Source organism: Orbicella faveolata, unplaced genomic scaffold (genome assembly GCF_042242905.1).
Source record: "Orbicella faveolata isolate gen_17 unplaced genomic scaffold, um_ofav_v1 contig_48, whole genome shotgun sequence".
Classification (NCBI taxonomy): domain Eukaryota; kingdom Metazoa; phylum Cnidaria; class Anthozoa; order Scleractinia; family Merulinidae; genus Orbicella; species Orbicella faveolata.
In genome coordinates, this window is record NW_028301578.1 from 3,716,088 (window position 1) to 3,736,033 (window position 19,946).

The following is a 19,946-nucleotide window of genomic DNA, read 5'->3' on the forward strand; positions in this document are numbered from 1 at the left end:
ACTAGATTAAAGTAAAACGCTTATTGGTTAAGGTAATGATGAATTTATCAATTAAAAGTGAACTGTTTTCCTTCCCAATGCGGTAAAGTTATTCCGAAGCAATAGTGACAATGAATATTAACAGTTTATAACAAAAGAAAAAACACGGTTTCGGACTTTATTAAATCCATTTTGAAATCACTGGCTATCCTTGCAATCTGATTGGCTCTCAATGGTGCGATTTATTCACGAATCGCACTATTTTTTGCTCTAAATCGCATCTTTTTCTCAGCCACTGAGAATGGGGCAGTAAAACAAAACAAAAAAATCAGATTTCAATATTTGTTTAAAGTAAACAATAAAATTTCAGGAAAATGAAAGGCAAAAAGCCATTGTGTGGAGAATTTAGCAACTAGTATTGCCAAAACTCTGTTGTTATTGTGTTTTTTTTTTCCAAAAACTTGACGAATGTAATTAATTACAGTTTCTACCCTTACCAAAACAGCTGTATTTTTAAACTGATTTTAAACTGTTTTGAACGTATTTTGACGATTTAAACAGTATTTTGAAGTCACTATAGGTTATTTTTGTGCTATTTTGTACAAAATTCAAAATTTTGCTTCCTGTTTGTAATGTATTTCAAGTATAGTTAAAACCTACTTCATGACATTGGAATGATTTTCACTCTGTTTTTAACGTAGTTTGAGCTCAAAACAGGGTTTAAATAGGGGATTTAAAATCTATTTTAATACTATGGCCACAAAAATTTCGTTCAAGCAGTTTAAAAATTCTAGTTAAACCCTGTTTTGAAAGTTATGTTGGCAATGGCTGTAGGTTTAAAAAGTATTTTACAAATTTTCAGTGTTAAAATAGTCTTTAAATAGGATATTTAAAATGTAGTTGACATGTCAAGAACATAAAATATGTTTTAAATAGGAAGTTTAAAACCTATTTGAGATAGCAATTCATATTATAAGCTTTAAAATACAACCAAAACAGTCTGTTTTAAACATATTTTAAGTTTTAATCAGGCGAGTATACTATTTAAATAGTACTTTTAAATAATGATAATAATGTCTATCTTAAAAACAGATTTTAAATACACTATTTTTGCACTATTTATAAATCTAGCCCAATGGAAATTTATAATTCAATCAACATAATTTGCATCCCCTTTTTGAAAACTGCTTTAGTGTGTAAGCTTTTAAGACTCTCTCAATATCAAAATTAATCAAAAATCTAGCCAAGCCAAAAACATGAATCTGTGGACAAACAAACCTTTTCGCAAAATAGCACTCTCTTGCCCCCCTGCATGTAAATGTATTCCTGTCTTTCTTTTTTTTCGAAGTATCAAGCACTGTTTATAACCAAAATGGCAGGCAAAGACTGAACAACTCCAGGACTTCCCAGAGGAGCTTTTCGATAGGCGTTAAAGTAAATTCCAGTCTTCTCTAAAAGGACATGGTCACAGATGCCATGTTTGTTCACAAGTGAGGTTCAGGTTGAGAGCGTGTGCTAGGCCGCATGTACATGCACAATATATAAGTTCTATCATTACTTTAAAAATTTACCAGAAGCAATCAAATCTCTGAAAGCAGCAACTAATAACTCAAGGAAAATTGATCCAAGTAATTGGTTGACATTACTTATTAATGATTGGGGCTACTCCTCATGGCAAAACAGGCCATCACTCACAAAGTAGACCAGAATTAAGATCTCACAATCAAATCACAAAAAAATCACATCTACTCAATATTAAAAAGAAAATTTCAAGGTACATGTAACTAGCTTGCAGTAATTAGCAAATTATTGATTGTGGTCAGTCATCATGTACGTGCTTCAAGATTACATAATTTACATACATGTAATTTCGGCAGAAAGTGTCCCAGTCACAGTGTGCACGTGAAAGATCTCAAAACAAATCACAAGAAATGACAACCACTGAATATGAAAAAGAAAATTGCTTGTAGTAATCAGCCAGTCATTTATTGTGGTCACTCATCATGGTATAAATGCTTCAAGATCTTGCAAAAGTGCTGTCACTCACAAAGTACACCAAAATCAAGATCTCACAACCAAATTCCTTTTTTTTTTGTTCTTTCAAACAAATCTTTTTTTCCTGTTTCCCATATGAGCAGTTACAGTTTTCCAGATTTGACAGTCATTTAATTTTGAAGTCAAAAGTGGTTTGAACTAATATTTGTGTACAACAGTTTAGTCATTATTGTTAACAATGTAGGAAATCCATTTTTTTTTTCTGTCTAAACAGTTGTTAATGATAAAAGTTGTTGTTCCAGTCTGTTATGAGCAGACTTATGTTGAATTTAGTGGTTGGTTTCAATGAGAGATGCTGTGACCAGGCTAATATTATGAGAGTCTGTGCTCTGATCTGTTAACAAGAGGCATTCACTACTAACATCACAGCAAGCTGGTAAAAAGCGCCAGTTCCACAATAACTGTGAATAATAATTATTATTGGATGACGTTGAGCAAAATATCATGATTTGTCAGTGGCAAGCAGATCAATTATTTACCGAAGCGGAACGCTGAGGCAAATAATTGATCTGTGACCACCCAGTTTGGTTTCACATTTAAATCACTCTCTGACAGCTCAGGGAAGCGATCTGCCATTTAAATTATTTCACCTGAGAGCTTGGTTTCAATTATGCATGAGAGGAAAATTCAATATTATTTGCAGCAAACACATTTACACAGCACTATGCATGAGCAGATCATTATTTGTAGGCAGTTATTTACAGGTCACTTGGTGGGCTCTCAGCCAATGAAAAGGAAGACAAAATGCATCGAATGATAAAAAGATTTATTTTTCAGTTGTCAACAATAACATTTCGGAACACCTAGAGGCCTTTGCACATTTGCTTGGATGCCATCTTGCAAACTAGAGCACAAGCTTCAAGATCTCGCGAACAACAACTACCGAACCAGGACTTGGAACATTTCATTATTAATTATGTACATGAATCAACTGCATTATCCACTTACCCATTCATTCATGTCCTAGTGGGTTATTCTGTAACTGGTTAAATTTTCTGTTTCTTGAAAATGTTACGAGCAAAAGTGAATAAAGAACCCTCATTGGACCACATAAAAACGCCTTGGTGGTAAATCACACTGGTTCCGCAAATCTTGCCCAACTTAATTGTTTCATCTGCCTCAGTTTCTTGCAAAGAATGAAATACTTCAGCTACATGTAGTTTTCTGTGTTTTCATCCTTCTCTTATTACTTCGTCCTCTTGTCTTTCATTATTTTTTCTTCTTCTTGCCAGGTAATTTCTTCTTCCTGAACCTTTGTTGTGCTTAGCCATATTTTTTGGAAATATATCAACCTGCCACATAAATGTAGTGCATTCATCTAATCAAAAATTTGGTGAATTTGAACTACACTGAATGCTTGTCTATCCCCCACTGAGGGTCAAAACTAACATGTGCATGGGGAGAAGTCCCTATCACTAGGCCCTTCAACCATTTTCCAGAGCCCCTTTGTGTGAATATCATTTTTGCCGAGAAATCTACATCCATAATATAGAATAATGAAAATAATTAAAGTAAAATTAACGATAGAAACAATAGGGTGAATACAGGTTGAGTGACACCTAACGTCGCAACCAAAAGGCAAGGATTCGACTGTTCATGGCAGGCTTGATTCAAGCTTGGATTTCATGTGTTATAGCATGCAATTACTCAATACATGAACATGTGTACAACACATTCTCGCACGACAACAAAGTGCGATTCCATTCATTCAAATGTTCCAATTTTGTTCTTCGAGTGTTCGGACCCAATCGTTCGATTAAGTTCGATTGATCTCGATAAAGTTCGTTTAATCGAACGTTCCATTTGGTACGTGATTAGTTACGTCTGGAGCAAAGCCATGCACCTAAGAGAAAGCTTCTTTTATGAATAAACATTTGGCGCATCCAAACAAGAAATCGCCAAGCATTACCCGCGTATGTCTCAATGTAAAATACCTGAAAATACGCTTGAAAAAGTTACGAGGATTGTAAACAAAGAAATGAAGTTTAAGCAGATAAAATAAACAGATACCGTACCGTTAAAAATCCTGGGCTAAGAACTATATCCAATGTGGCGATCGATGCGATCCTCTTGCTTCGTTTTGGCGGTCGTAACTTTTGGCGCAAACGGATTTTCCGGTCGATTTTCCGCTGACCCGCCGGTGCAATACTCTGATGCGAGCATTTTGGTCAGCTGTGATTGCATGAAAGATCATGTGAGTGACACGTGACTTGTTTCCATTTCAAAATTGCTGTGTAAAACGGAGGTTTCGTTCCAGTCGTTTAAAACCAGTGCAACAGTTCATTTGTTTGTTTTTTTTACCTTTTACTGGACGAAAAGTTAAGGGACCGAACCGAATCATATGACGCGTGGGTGCAGCGACCATGATTTATCTTTCTGATAGACTTCAACTTGGTAATGTCTCAAGGAATGGAGGTAAGCCGACCATCTTCTGTCTTGGTGTGTCTTTCATTCGAAAAGATGCATGCACATGTAAATACATGTAACATATCTGTTACCACTTCAGCTGTTTTATCGAATTAGATGATTGCCTATGAAACATAGATCTGAATTTTGAATTGTTCTTCGTCCAGTCTACATAATTAGGTACTGTTCTATATACATGTATGATCGGTTATATGGCAGTTATATGTTTGCAACTGTGTATGCCATTTTTGTGCAGCCGTAAATTACTCGTCCATTGTGATCCTTTTACTATCTTGACATGGCATAAACTGATCGATCTCTTCGTAGGGAAATTAAAGTGCGAGCTGTGGAAGTTGAATCAAACAGTTTGTTTTTCTTCAAGTGGAAAGGCAACTTTATAGACTTAACATGATAACAAAACATACATGGACGCTAAAATATTAAACCCTGCAATAACTAAACAATGCAGTAAATAATTTTGTTTTTATTTTCAGCTTTGAGAAACAGGAGATGGAGAGTGGTGCTACCCTGTTAGGGCCAAAGTCTCTGTGAGTCTGATAGGGGTCTTTCAACTGCCTTCCGGTTACAAAGTTATTGCTGCAATTTTGCAATCATTGGTAAATTTTTAAAGGAGGAAATAACTAAATTTAGGGTTAGAAAGGAAGCTATATGTAGCTACTACAGTCATGCCACATCAGTGAAAGTACAGTTGTTTCTTGTTGGAAATGAATGAACCTTACAACTTGATGGGATAATTTTTGTTAACTTGTAAATAATAATATTATCGATCATATATTACATACACTGCGGCTAGAAAGTTTATTCCAAGTGGAACATGGTATGCATTAATTAATTCTTTCATGATGGAATACTGTAGTTTTTGTAAAACTTTACCTCAAATTGCACATGACCTTGACGACAGCTTGGGTTCCCTATAACTTGCTGCAAGTGGTTTTGGTTTTTTAAGCTTCATCTTGCCAAGGTGGGAAAAAATAAAATAAAATCTAGCTACCCAGTGGGCCAGTATATTTTAGTTTTCAGTTGGCTCCACTAAAATATTACTAATGCCCAATGGGCACGTGGGGTTCATGCCTTATCAACTACATCATTTACTAGTTGCTGTCTATATTCAGTGATAGACTATAACAAAATGAGTTTATTGGCACTATGAAACTAGGTGAAAGAAACTACCAACAGTGACAATTGCTGTGTCAGATACAAAGTATGCTTGGATTTTAAATTAATCCATGCTTTCAACTCACTGTTTTGCTCATCTTGCAGTCTTAAGTTTTGAAATAGGCTTTGATTGGAAATTATCATTCACAAGATTATATGTACTGAGACTAATTTCACTTGCCCACCTGACCAGACCTCCAAACTTCCATTTTCACTTTCCCAAGAGCAAAATTTACTTGCCCCAGGCAATGGGATGTGGGTTTTTCCCTGCCCTGCTTGCTAAGACTACGAGTATTCCCTCTTTGGCTTAGGGCCTCTTCATATGAGCCCGGTCAACCAGCCTGGCTCATTTTCTGAGATCTCACCTCGCTACTCTTTCCTTCGTAAAAATTTTGATGTGTTCATATTATGTATGAGAAGCCAGGCTGGCCCGGTTACTGAGATCTCAGTTTTTGCGTCCAAGATCTCAGTGACCAGGATGAAAATTTTCCCATATGAACGCTCCAGCCCGGGTACCCAGGACAAAACTTTTTAGGCAAAATAGCTTCGCTTTTGCAACACAGCACTTGGCCAGTTACCTGGCTCATATGAAGAGGCCCTTAGTCTATGTATCGTGCGTGACACAAAAGAAAATCAACATTTTTTCCTCGCTGTTTTCATTTGCATCACACACAATAGACTACGCGAAAGAGGCCAGGACTACTCATAGTATGAATATCTCTAGGCCCAATAAGATGGTACAGCTTTAATTGCTACATGCACTTGTACATGTACATAAAACAAGTCCATGACTCAAAATCAAGTTGCTTGCAACTGTAACATGGACCACATAAATGATGCAGGGTTTAGTTGCAGCCTCAGACATTGCTCAGTGATGAAAGATGAACAAAACCTTTGCACAACATGATCATCACCTACTAAATTTACAAAAGTCACACATAATGAGTTGTACCCTCTAAATTGGCCTAACGGTTCCCTTGATTAGAAGTGATTGATGCATGTACTGCATGTACGTTTACAATGTATATAGTTCCCATGTACAGACCAGGGTTGTCATTAATTTTTTAGTCACCTGTAGCCTTATTCTCCACACCCATAGCAAATTTGTTACTTTGTGGGTGATTTCTCTAAACAACAGGGAATTTCACCTGTAGCATCAAGGGAAAATCAAGCATACTCAGCCATAACAGATGTTACGGCTTACAACCCTTAATGACAGCCCTGCAGACATAGCATACTAGTACAAGTAAATAACCTGTATTTAGCCTTAAAATGAGTGATATAGAAGATGTTTTATACTAAGTAATGGACCCTTAGCCTCAAGTTCTCAATTGGTATTGATACAAGCATGTTCCTTTAACTCCTTTACATTGTTTGCAATTCTTCTTAACAAAGAAAATATGTACCACTGATGATGGCCGTACACTCAAAAATGTTTTGGTTTTTAAAACTGTAGTAACTTTTAGCCTTTTATACATGTACAGTAGACAAAAAAAATATTATCGCAGGCTCAACTGTTATTACAGCTTTTCATATACAGATACAGTAAGTGTAGAGCTACATACATTGATTATACAAGTAAAGAAAGAAGTAGAGCCAAGCACCCCCATCAAGCTTGAGTTTGCCCTACACTGACTTCTAGCATATCATGTGTTGTTCACAGCTAGAGCAAAGTTGCATGTAAGTTTAAGATTTTTTTGGCACTATTATGCTGTTTTGACACTATTTTTTGAACTATTTTAATACTATTTTTATACTATGTTTACAGTATTTTCATACTGTTTTTATACTATTTTGTGCTATTTTTATGCTGTTGTATACTATATTACTGTATGCCATTTCTAGATTATTTTAAAGCTATTTTCATATATTTATATTGTATTTGACATTTTTTTTCATATATGATCCACTTTAATTTTTAAACTGTTTAAAGTACTATTGAAATATGTTTTGAGACAGTGGATTTCAATAGTGTTTTAAACAGGTTTTAACGCCTTTAAAATCAGTCGAAAAATATGTTAAAAATATAATTTTGCACCTATTTTAAACCTATTTTGTACAAAATACTTTTAAAATTGTCATTTAAACTAGTTTTAAAATAGTCTTGCAGATTAAAAGCTGTTTCTAAAACGATTTGTGTCCTTTTTTTATTCCGAATGCTGTGTTCCTCGAGAGATTTTTAAAGTAGTTACAGACTATTTTAATTATATTTTTAAACTTAACAAAGGATTTCGAGTTTTGGAATTTTAACTATATTTTTAAAAGCTTTTCAAAATAAATTTCAAATTTTGTTTCAATAGCGTTTTAAACAGGTTTAAACACCATTAAAAGCAGTCGAAAACTACGTTAAAATACACTTTTCGCCCTGTTTTTAATCTATTTCATAAAATAGGTTTAAAACAGTTTTTAAAAATAGTATTTAAATACATTTAAAATAGTGTTTGGTTTGGTAAGGGTAAATGACGATTATCAGCTCCTTCAGGCTGAACACTAACTTTAATGGAAGTTTCCAACTTTCAGTGTCCATTTTGACGAATATTTTGGCGATTTTTTTTCAACATCTGCTCAAAATCCGTATGATACCGAGTCCAGTAAAACATAAACAAACGAAAACCACACAACAACAAATTCAGGGCCATCTCAAGAAGGTAGATGTTTCCAGGTTTCTGGTAGTTTCAAACGAAGCAACAAAAGAGCTCAACTCTGTCGCTGTGAATAAACATAGTCAAAATACGCCCCGCTCCACAAAACAGTGAATGAATGAACGTCTTACGAAGCTGGTGTTAGTCCCGCCATCTTGGAAATATCTTGAAACAAATGGCGCCGCAAGAACTTGACAAGGTCCTGAGTATTGAGTCCTTCGCCGAGGTCACAAAAAGAAACGGAGATGTTAACGAGCTGGACTCCCTTAAAATCATGCCATTAAACGGTATGAAAGAAAAAAAACGTACCATCCACTGGGCATCGTGTGCACTCGAGGGAGTTTCCCAACTCAAAAGAAATCCATCGCAGAATTACGCAGGATGCACCTTCAAATTCCTTCTCCAAAGACAATGAAAAGTCTCAGCCTCAACCACAGAAGAAAGAAAGATCTTCCATCATCGATTCAAGCGACGAGAATTGAACTTTTATACCTGAAGCAGACTATTTTCGTTCTGACTTCAAAACCGCTTGTTTCTTTGTCATTCTCGGATGAGTTTTCGTCACATGACATCGTTTTGCATACTAAATGAGACGTAAAAGCGTTTCCGGTTCCGCTTTTTTTTTAACAAACCGGCTACTGAAACAATACACCAAAAGTCTAAAAATTACGGCGATAAAATTGTGCGATTTCAAAATGGATCTAATAAAGTGGCAATTGAACTTCGTGTCGTGCAATTTTGGTCTGAAATCATACTTGTGAATTCAAATCGAACTCGCGCTGCGCGCTCGTTCGATTTTGAAATCACGCGTATGATTTCAGACCAAATTGCACTCCACTCAGTTCAATTACCATTATTTACCATTGCAGGTATGGAGCCAGAGTGTTTTCAATGTTCACCGCGCAAATGCAATATTCGAGATCATCTCGTGGAGGAAATCCCAATGTTGGGTGTAGTCTGATTTGTATTTCTCCTTGTTTGGTGTATTTAAGGTTGCCGGGCAAGCCGGCTGTAATTGATCACGGCAATGCCCGTCTGACATAATTTGTGTAAAGATCCACACAATGCGGAACACGTAATCCCAAAGGAATCTAACTGTGGCGGCGTAATGGCTTTGAACTGCGATTTAAGAACTTAATGTACTTAATTCCAAATGGTATTTTAAACAGCGACATTGTGTACATTATATAGTAAGTGACTTTCTTGCAAGCCTTGAAGTACGAGCGTATTTTTGACCAACAGAGGCGTAATAAATATACGTATTTTTGGCACAACTGAACAAAAATGGCAAAGATATGTAAATACGAGGGCTATGTTATATTTCTCCAGGGACACGATGGACGAAAGTGAAAAAAAAAAAATGTCGCATTGAAGGAGATTCTACCATGTTTAAGAATATTCGGCAAAATAATTCGCTTAAGGCTTTTCAGCACTGAAAAAAAACAGGATGTTATAAGAGTTGCTCAAGCAGGAGGTCAGACTTTTTAATGTAAAGATAGCAAAACTAGACGACCTAATTTTCATTACTAACAATTACTAACTTTACATTACTAACTGGGCGTTCACTGAATGGATCAGAAATAAAAGTAAAGCCGTGTCCCTTCCCCCACCCCCACCCCCCCTTCCCTGTGATTCAGCCTTTCGTCAAGCTGTTCTCAGCAGTAAATTGACCTTCCTTTCAAGATTAATGCAACTCGGCTGCTGTATGTATGATGTGGTAGTAATGGTTACGAAAAAAAAAAATAGCAATAGTAAGAATGAGAATTGAGTGAAATTAAAATACTCAGGTTGGTGCAGATGCAATACATACACTACTTCGGCAATTTAATACATGATTGATAACATATCGAGTAACGACAAAATCTTTTTGACGAACGCAAACTAAATACATTTAAGGTACCTGCTCATCGACTAAGGAAGAAAGAGTCAGTTTTTTTGTGTGTTTTCTTTGTTTGTTGTTGTTGTTGTTGTTGTTTTTGTTTCTCTTCTTTCTTTCTTTATTATTTAGCCTTAAGCTAAATCCACTGAAGGGAAGCAAGGAAAATAAACATTAGAACTCATCAAAAACTTTGACAGACCATTTTAATTTGATCGTAGACACCTAAAATAACACTGATTAAGATAAAGTGGCTGCCACACGCTGCTGTTTTCACCATGAAAAAGGGCAATAGAGCGTTAAGATAAATATTATTTTCTGTTTTCGGCTTCTTTCCTTTAATTTAATATTCATATCCCTCCCTTTGTATCGCGTGCAACTGTGAAATGCGAGCGCTCAAGACCTGTGACAGCTTGCAGTGTTGTTCAAGGCGAGGGAGTATACCGAAGTTGTTGCATTATTTTATAACGCTGTTACAAATTTAGAAATAAATGACGATAACGTTTCAGCTCTAGCAACAATAACATTTAGGAGCTTTGTTAGCCTCATGTTTAAAAGCTTTTAATTAATTTTGTTCACCACACTACCCATTTGTCTCTCTAGATATTTCCATTTTTGTTGTGTTATGATTTTTTGTGGATTTTTTTTCTTCAGGAAGTGTTCACTCCAGTACAGCCTATCGGGTATATTTTTGTGCGACGAGAGCTGTCTTAGAAACTGTGTCGAAAGTTGCACTTAATTCTACAAAGTTTTAGAGAATTAGTTTGTATTCTTAACCTTTGCCGTACGTGATTCTTTTATTTGGGGTTTTAAAGGTGTGGTACAGGAGTATAATAAAACAGAACTATTGTGCCACCGATACAAAGATCACGGTGACTCGTGGTCCACTATATGAGAAAATCGCTCTCTCGATGTTATTCGCCTTGAAGACTATATTTATTACTGATTGTGAAAGAAAAGAGAAAAACGTACCTTAATTCTCCTTTTCAACGAAGACAAATTGATATGGAAGTGGCGCTAACAAGAGTGGTGATGTTAGCAACTCACAGCCATTCTTACAATCATTTCGGCGGAGGCGTGATATTTGTTTACGCTAATCTTGTCTACCACAAATTGCATTTTGTCTTCAAGAAAATGTTGTTTTTCGTCGAGGACACAGCAAGATTTTTGAATATCGTGCGTTTAGATATTTTCCTGCTATTCAAACCCTTCAAGTTTTGCTTAGAAACATTGATATTAAAGCCAGTCCTTCATGCTACATGATTCTCCATGTTAGTTCGACTCTTCATGTCAGTATTTACTGACATGTCACCAAAGTCGCCTATCAGTCATAATGATAAGCGTAAGCTTTTCAGTAAATCAGCGAAAATATACTTAGGAAATAAATGGTTTGACATAGGTCTTATCTGTTCTCCAATAATCTCTTCCTTAATTGAATATTTAAATAATTTATTTCAGGGAAAACCTTAACAAACGAGGAAGTTAAACGGGCTTACATTAAATTCAATTCACGCAATCATATAATTGCAAGAACTGTATGAAACAAGTGCCATTTCTTTTCTGGTTCACTCGGTGGTGGATTTTATTTCATCCGTAGCCATTTTGATGCCAGTTTTTTCTTGGTCGAGCCAACTGATATCAGGACACTCGACGTTTATCAAAAGCACGAAAAATGTCAAAAAAAGAAAGATTGGTTAGAGAACAGCTTCGGTTCGCTTTTGCGCCATTGTTTCTAATATGGAGCAATTGAAATGCCTAAATCAACTAAAAAAATGACACGCAGAATTAAGAGAGCTGCTTTTGCCACAGGAAGTGTTATCCTAGCTAAGTGCTACAGTTCGTAACTTGCCATTTTATCTTTCTTAAAGTTGCTATACAGAAAAGGTATCAAGATGTTAGACAGAAATGAGTGAATTGCTTTTACCGCACGAAATGCTATGCTACCTAACTACTCCAGTTTGCCATATCTTCTTTTTGATCTTGCTTAAAAGTGTTATCGGAGAAACTACTAACTACTGTACTTAGTTTTCTTGTAAAAACTGGTCACAGACAATGTTAAGAATTGGCAATTGACAACAACCTAGGCAGAAGAAAGAACTGGCCATAATTTTTTTTTCCACAAGAGACTGATTTTAAAGAGAAATTTGCTTCAGACTTGTCATGTACTGATATCAAATTGCACTGTCGCTCAAATGGCTCTACATGAGAAAATGCCGAGAAAAAATGACTTAATTCGCAGAGCTTCTTGTAGCTAGACTTCCTCTGGTTCCGAAATTAAGCGCGTAAATACAGCTGAGGCTAATAACAAAGCTGCTGAAAATTAGAAAAAGGAAAAGATAGCGATCACAGCATAACAAAATAAAGTTCTCGTACCTCCAATCAGCTTGTTCGAGACGATTGAACAGGCATCAAGCCGATGCTTCAGGAAAATCTAGCTCCAAGTGTGGTGTACGTTGATAAAAGCGATAAATGATGTTACAAAGACCTGATTATTTTAATTAAAACTTCATTTCCTATAATAAAGCTTGACTCTCTGAAACGCCAACTTGATTTTTTGAACCACAAACTGCATTCAATAAAATGCAAATTTGATTGTTAGAAGCGTAAACTTTAGACGCAGACTTAATTCTTTGAAATACAAAGTTCTTTCAAATGCATGGGAAGAACAGCTGTTCTGGTGACTCCTTGACGGGCAAACTTGATTCTTTGCTGAAACACAAACTTGTTTCTGTTAAACCCATGGGAAAAACAGTTGTGAGCAACCTTAAAAAAGCAACTTTTTACTACTTTGGCTGTTCGTTTGATGTTAAATGCATAGTGAAATGTCTCAAGAGGCGTCAACGTCTAAACAGAGATGCTAGCCATCAGCCAGTTGTCAATTCGTAATGCAACTAACCTAAGCAATACCACAATGGCACACATTAGCATTCTTAGTATTATTTTCCATAAGGATTCTGTTTTACTCATTTTTGAAGTTTCTTGCTCCTTTTAAGTCTTTTAAGGTTTCTTGCTTTCTCATGGACATTTGTGGTCAAATACTTGAAAATCGTATCAACTACGAGTTCCCTTCGCAAACAAAATGCAATATTTGTTAATTAGCCATGCTCTAAACGATCAAGGGACTGGGTACGAAAATTTACAATCGACACATCTCCTTCTAAACCATAGAACGCTCTCATCAATCACAGCTTCTGTATGTGCACCAAAAATACAGACATTTGGTTAACTTACTAACGCTTGCATGTTCTTTTAAATCACAGGCTCAGTTTTTCAAATTAACCAATTTTCAATATTCATACCCAGTCCCTTGCCCGTTTAGAACATTTCTAATTAACAAATTACATTAAGGAATCGACGAGGGGTAGCCAAATGGAGCCACAGACTGCATTGATAATGTTAGGACGAAATTTATCATCAATAAAAAAAAAGAGAACAGACCGGTGCATTACAAGAGTTCTTTCTTACTTTATAATTACAGAAGTTAGCTTCAAATTATTCAGCTTGCACACACTGTACAGATCTTGAAATGTATTTTGTTTGTCACCACGCAGAAACTAAAAATATGATATTTGCCGTTTTACGACTCATAATCGAGTAACTGATAGTCCGTGTTTTCACGATGCGATTTCTCTCGCGTTATTAACACTGTACTAAAGGTTTTTTGTTGATCGACTCACTAAAGCGACTTTAACTTCATAGCTGAATTTACGATTATCCAATCTACTGATATTTCTTTAAAAGTCTGATTTATGATGCAAGCGAATGCATACATTTGAAATATTGAAGGGGGTTGCAGACGAACCTCGCATGCATCTCTGTCCTTTTTCATTGCCGTGTTTGTGCGCTTGGTTTTTATTCGGTAAACTACAAAAACAATTTCTGCAAAGGCTAAGATTAGTTTTTAAAATTAGAAGCTAGAGGGGGAGAAAATAAATTACTTTTTGTCAGTCCAAGATACGTCACAGACGAGAATTACCACTGTTTTCACTGCTACACGCTCTTCGAAATCAAAACACTCGTTGCAATAGACAAGGAAATCCATCAGCGGTATCTGTAATGTGTTCGAAACTAAGCAGCTTCATATTCATGACGAGAAATGTTGGCCATTGCGAACTCTTTTGTAACTTTGAATGAGAACAGCGAATTTTTTATTGTTGTTTCAGCCCAATCTGGAGTTGTTAGGCACCTTAAGATACCAGGACGGGACCATTCTCGTCCCCAGTGCCACTGGTCTTAAAATGTCGTTGACGAGTAGTTCTGGACGCACCAAAAACTTCGAATTTTTTCATTGGCTGACAAAAAATGAATGCGCAGCAGAAATGAAATGAAAATTCCGGCCAGGATGGCGGCACCTTCGCTCAGTTGACACAGGCGCGCTTTACGAAAAAAAAAAAAAAAACGCAAAACAAATGGTGATCATTCCCGATCGTAAAAATTTACACGTAACCAAAGAAGTACATCGCCTGCAGCGATGTCATTCTCGATCGTAATCATCGTCCTTTGTTGTAGCAGCCGAGAAGGTGGGAAGAAACGTTTAAAACTCTAAGAGTCAACCAGCTAATACAACAATTACTTTGTCGCTGACCATACCCCAAGAAATCATAAAATTAAGTTCGAATCGCCAGTGGGTTTCAAGAAACGTTTGTATTTCTTTATGAAAAGCTCAACAGAAAACTTAGAGCCTGTTGAAAAGACGAAGAAATATCACTCTTGCTAAGCAAATATGGCACTGGAAATTGGAAGGTGAGTGTGTTTTTCTCTATCTGAAAGATCAAGCAGATCAGATTCTAGCAGTCCAAAATGTATCGATATTAAATTGCCAAAAATGAGTTTGTTTCTTCCATAGATTTTTATGTATCTGTTACTACCTGTTAAGAAGCTTCTGCTGTTATAGATATATATAATATCTGTTTTTCAGCTCCCCTCTCTTTAATTATTGAGACCTCCCCTATACTCTCCCCCCAAAAAACACGAACAAACCTTTTGTGGTCAGGCAAGAGTTTCGTTTGCTTTAGGGATAGCCCCCACCCAAATTTCTTCTTATTATTTTTTTAATAATTTACTTGTGGAAATGATTTGTAAAGGAAAATAACCATAGATAACCATAGCTGAAATTCGAGGCCCTTTCCTCTCTCCACTTTAGTTAGGAAACAACTGCAACTAGCAAAACTTTATTCCGTCACAATAACATTAATCAGTAAATAACAATAATTTATCATCCATGCAAATAACTGTGAACAAATATAGAGACAATTATTTATATAACTGATGAACGAATCATCAGACAAGTGGGTTTTCAAATGTAATGTGGAATCTCTACTAAAATCAAATCAAACGTTATAGGTGTACAGAGTTACATTGATATCCCCATAAGAAAAATTTCGTAATCTTTTTGTTAGCATTTGAAAGATTATTTAATTTTCACACCATAATAACGCTACATAAATTCTTCGAAGGATGGTGTACTTCTAGAAAATATCCATTCCCCTCTCACGAAAGGGATTTGATCTAAGACCACCCCCCCCCCCCACCCCTCTGGAAATTCCAATGAAGCTTCACACATTTCTTTAAGTTTTTTTGGTCTTACAGAACTCCCACTCCCCAGGAAATTCTACTCCCTTCTGTGGAGGGGGGGGGGGGGGGGGGGGAGGAATATGGATATTTTCTGGACCTACACATGACCATATATGGATAATTTAAATACGAATATTGCTCTTGCAGTTCATTAAATAATACTGAAAACAAGGAGATGGAGATAGAACCATCATTTGTTATTAGTAAAGCTATGTGGTTGATGTTCTGATCAACCAGAAGAAGTAGAAAGTATACATGCAAGATGTGTTGTTGTACATGGTTGTATAACAGGCTGAAGAGCCTTATTACCATGAAGTAACACGAATTGTAAAAGAGCAATGACATTGCATTATTTCCCATTTATTTTGTTCATCCAATTTCCTAAAAAAATCTTCCATAATGAACATTGCGGCACACCAATATGAACCACTCTCTTCACATCAGGCACCTCTACATGTACACCAATGCTATATACTAAAAACCTCTTTTCAATTTGCGTTAAGTTTAGCCCAGGCTACACTCGTCTGAATTCAGTTCGCGCGGTGACTCTGACAAGGAGCGACCGATTAGCGTTCTGTATTTGCTGTCTAAAGGAAGTCTGCCCGAGGACATCATTAAGTCCAATGAAGGCCCAAGACTAACGATTTGCTAGTAAGCGTCGTCCATTATCGTACGTGAGGCGGGCCTGAGGAGATGTGTAAACTGTACGGGTCACATTTAGTCCCGTAACAGAAGGCCGTTTGCCCTGTGGCGATAATGTTGTGCTTGCTTTAGACAGCAAAAATCTTTAGCCACATCGATTTAGGGCTTAGACGTGCAATGGACTGGACATTTCTAGCTGCTGTTGGCGTCATTTGCTTTTAACTTTGATGTAGCTCAGTAAAGACTTAGGAAAAAAAAAATCTGTTGAAATCTGGATGTGCCATTCCGCGCTCGACAAAATTGAAGTACATCCAGGACATCGCTATTTGCGAGCAAAACATGGCCACGAGGAGAGAGAAGAACATGAGTTCAAGCGCTGATCGTGAGTAGAATTTCCTTGTTTTACCAATTTTAGGCGTTCTCGGCTTAGCTAAGTATCAGAACTGTCTGTGATTCGCTAGCGCGAAACAAATTTATTTGCGTGGTTTCCGGGCGATAATTGACGTAACGACAACATGTTGAGTGTTCGCTTACTGCTAACTATGGCCTAGTTTGTTTGAATTTCAAACGATTCTCGATGTAGGAAGCTCTTGTTCAGTCCACTTAGGACGATGCAGGCCTTTAGAAAGCAATAGATTGGCTCTCCGCCGCGCTTTTGATATCTGTACGTTCGTGTTGATTTAGACTCCAATTTCATGCTAAAAGAGACAGGAGAGTTATTTGCTGCTATTTGAGCTACGATAAGCCTCGTGGAAAGCTAGCTCTAGGACAGAATTGTAGCAAGATTATCAGTGACAAGTCAAATTCTATGGCTATGTTTTTTACGAATCCGGTCAGATATTGAGATGAAATGTCACGTAACGGCTACTTTTTGGCTGAAATATAGAGGTAAATAACCGATTCCACTTCTTACCATGCTCTTGTTAGCGTGGCTGGCTAATTTAACCCACAGTAAAGACATAGTGAGGTCATTTAGGTGAAATCGCAGAGGTTAAGCCTGTCTGAATTAGTGCCGCGGCGAACCAAATGATCAATGTAAGCTCTAATTTAGCTTTGTTTGGCTCGTTCGACTCATTTGCAGCGACTTCAAAGGCTTGTATAGGCATGGTATGGACTCTATTAAGAGTACACGAGGTAGATAGCACTCTCGGTACGACATGGCCATATTTATGTACATTTTCTAACCGATTTTCCAAAAACATGCCCGCTATTTTGGTGCAAAGTCTTTAACACGGTTTTCATAAATTCAGACATATATTGACACAGAATGTCCTAAACTGCTCAGGGATATCCCTAGTTTGACTCTAAATGCTTTAGAAAAATCGACAGAAATTAGACACGCTCGGTTTTCGACCTTTCTGGGTCATGCAGTCTTGTTCCCTTGAAATAATTGTTTCAACGGAACAAGACTGGATGACCCAGAAAGGTCGAAAAATGAGCGTGTCTAATTACTGTCGATCTTTCTAAAACATCAGGAGTCAAACTAAGGTATTCCGTGATCATTTAGGACATTCTGTGCCAATATATGAAAACCGCGTTAAGACTTTGCACCAAAATAGCGGGCAGGATTATGGAAAACAGTCAGATGTATAGATGCCACTATATTCAGTATCAACCCCCCTTAGCGGTCTGTACTAAAATGTCCCTGCCAAATGAACTATCCAAATAATAGTATTTGTTATATGTCAGCTTGTTTTGTAAATATTAGTGAGAAAACCAGCGTGAGTAAGAAACAGACTCTGAAACCTAATTTGTTTTGTGAATGGATTTTGAGCAAAACAAGAATGTTGATTATCTCTTGAGTGACAACTACAACCAGCTAACCAATTTAGGCCGCTAAAACATGACTAGTTTATAACAAGCAAGAGTAGTTCTAACGTAAACTCCGTTGAGAACTTATTCACCCATGTTGCAAATTATCTCGTTGTTGTGATTTACCACCTAACCGTGTGTTGACTCCAGTTTTGTCTAGGTTGAAGTTTTTTGTTCCATCCAGTTACGTTGAAAACCTAAACAACATTCATTAAATTTACCAAATTTCTATACTAGTATTTTGTATATGTTTGCTTAGAATTTAGAAATTTATATAGTTTTGAACCAATTTGTAAAAGTTTCTTAACTAATTTAAAACTGTCTGATAGAATTGTCCATTAATCTCAATCTTATTCGTAATTCGTATTTCGCTCTGCATGTATATTTGTATCGAGCACTCCAACGATTGTGTGCATACACGTTTATTTTTCGTTTAATTTCGTTATTGAAATATTGGGAATCGTAGTTTGAATATTTCAAGCCAAGACAAAATTAAAACAACGGAAATTAGAATTTGACTAAATTCGCCAACAAATATTTTTCAGTCCATTGAATTTTTTTCCACTCACAAATCGTTGTTAGGCTAGAATATGCAAGAAAGTGGATCCGACATAAAGTTCTGTATTTAAAGCTCTATCCTGCACAAACGTCCCCTGTAGCAAATTTTAATGTTGTTCCCCTTCAGGCTGTTTAAAGGAAAAAAAAAGGAAGTAAAATGAAAATTCTTACCCTTAATGTGAATGTCAAAGTTCCCAAATCTATTGCACAGACCTCGGTACGGCGAGAAATCTGCCGGCGTAAATATCACTAGAAGAATGAATAACCCAATTGCTATCTTGTTCATTGTTTCGCCTTAACAAGATCACGATTTAATTTCACTGATGAGCATTCATTTTCTGCACTGCTTTAGTTTCACTTACACCCTGATCGAAATTACGTAGCATAAATTATACACATCATTTGTCAAAGTAAAAACAGAAATTTGAATTAAATCTTCTATTGTATTTAGAGAACGTTTTGTTTGGTAAAAATAGCAGGAATTATTTATGACTTTGGCTTCGTTCAAAAGTTATGAAACCAGCGCTGCTGGAACTAATTCTGAAGAATAGTCACAAACGGCGCACTTTATTGATGAATTTGTTAGAAACACTATATTCCGCTTAGACCTCCTCCGAAGATTATCAGGTCCGTCAGATTTGTATTTCTCAAAAAAACAAATAAACAAAATCAAAAAACAAAACAAAACAAAACAAAAAACAAAGAAAAACTAATAAATATTGTGGAACATTTTTGGGGGTTAATCTTGAGTCATTATTCACGAAATTTTGAAAGTAGGATTCTTTCAAATAAATTACATAAACTTGAATCATTAAAATCTTGGAGTAGTTTACTCTTGCATTGGATGTAGTAATGCTTTGGTCAGACATAAAAGATACAGTAAGGATACTCCAGATGAAACAGTGCAAACAAAACAAGAAGAAACTGTATACTTGTATAGTCGTATACGAGAGTCAATGGTGGGTTGGTTTACCTTCTAACCGGATGAGAATTGATTAAAGAGGAAAGGGGCACGAGAGCACGTGAAGAACGTCTACGTGAGTCACGCATACGACTGGAGTTGGACAAGAAAGTGGTGCGATTAATTTAAGTGTTTTTAAGTCCTGGTCAAACGGCGTGACAACCGCCGCCAACTATCATGCACTGTCATCGACTATCACCATCATTCACTTTTAATTCCTTAATTGCCTAAAGCCACCACTTTTGTCTTGACCTTCACGCTGCTT

At 36.4% G+C, this 19,946-nt stretch overlaps 1 long non-coding RNA gene across 1 annotated transcript; it reads right to left on the reverse strand.

The window, feature by feature from the left end:
* Positions 1 to 2,783: 2,783 nt before the first annotated feature.
* Positions 2,784 to 4,247, reverse strand: LOC149096028 (uncharacterized). Its single transcript, XR_016204600.1, has 2 exons — positions 4,050 to 4,247; positions 2,784 to 3,326 (listed from the first exon to the last, which is right to left on the reverse strand). It is a non-coding gene; the product is annotated as an uncharacterized LOC149096028 (long non-coding RNA).
* Positions 4,248 to 19,946: the final 15,699 nt, after the last annotated feature.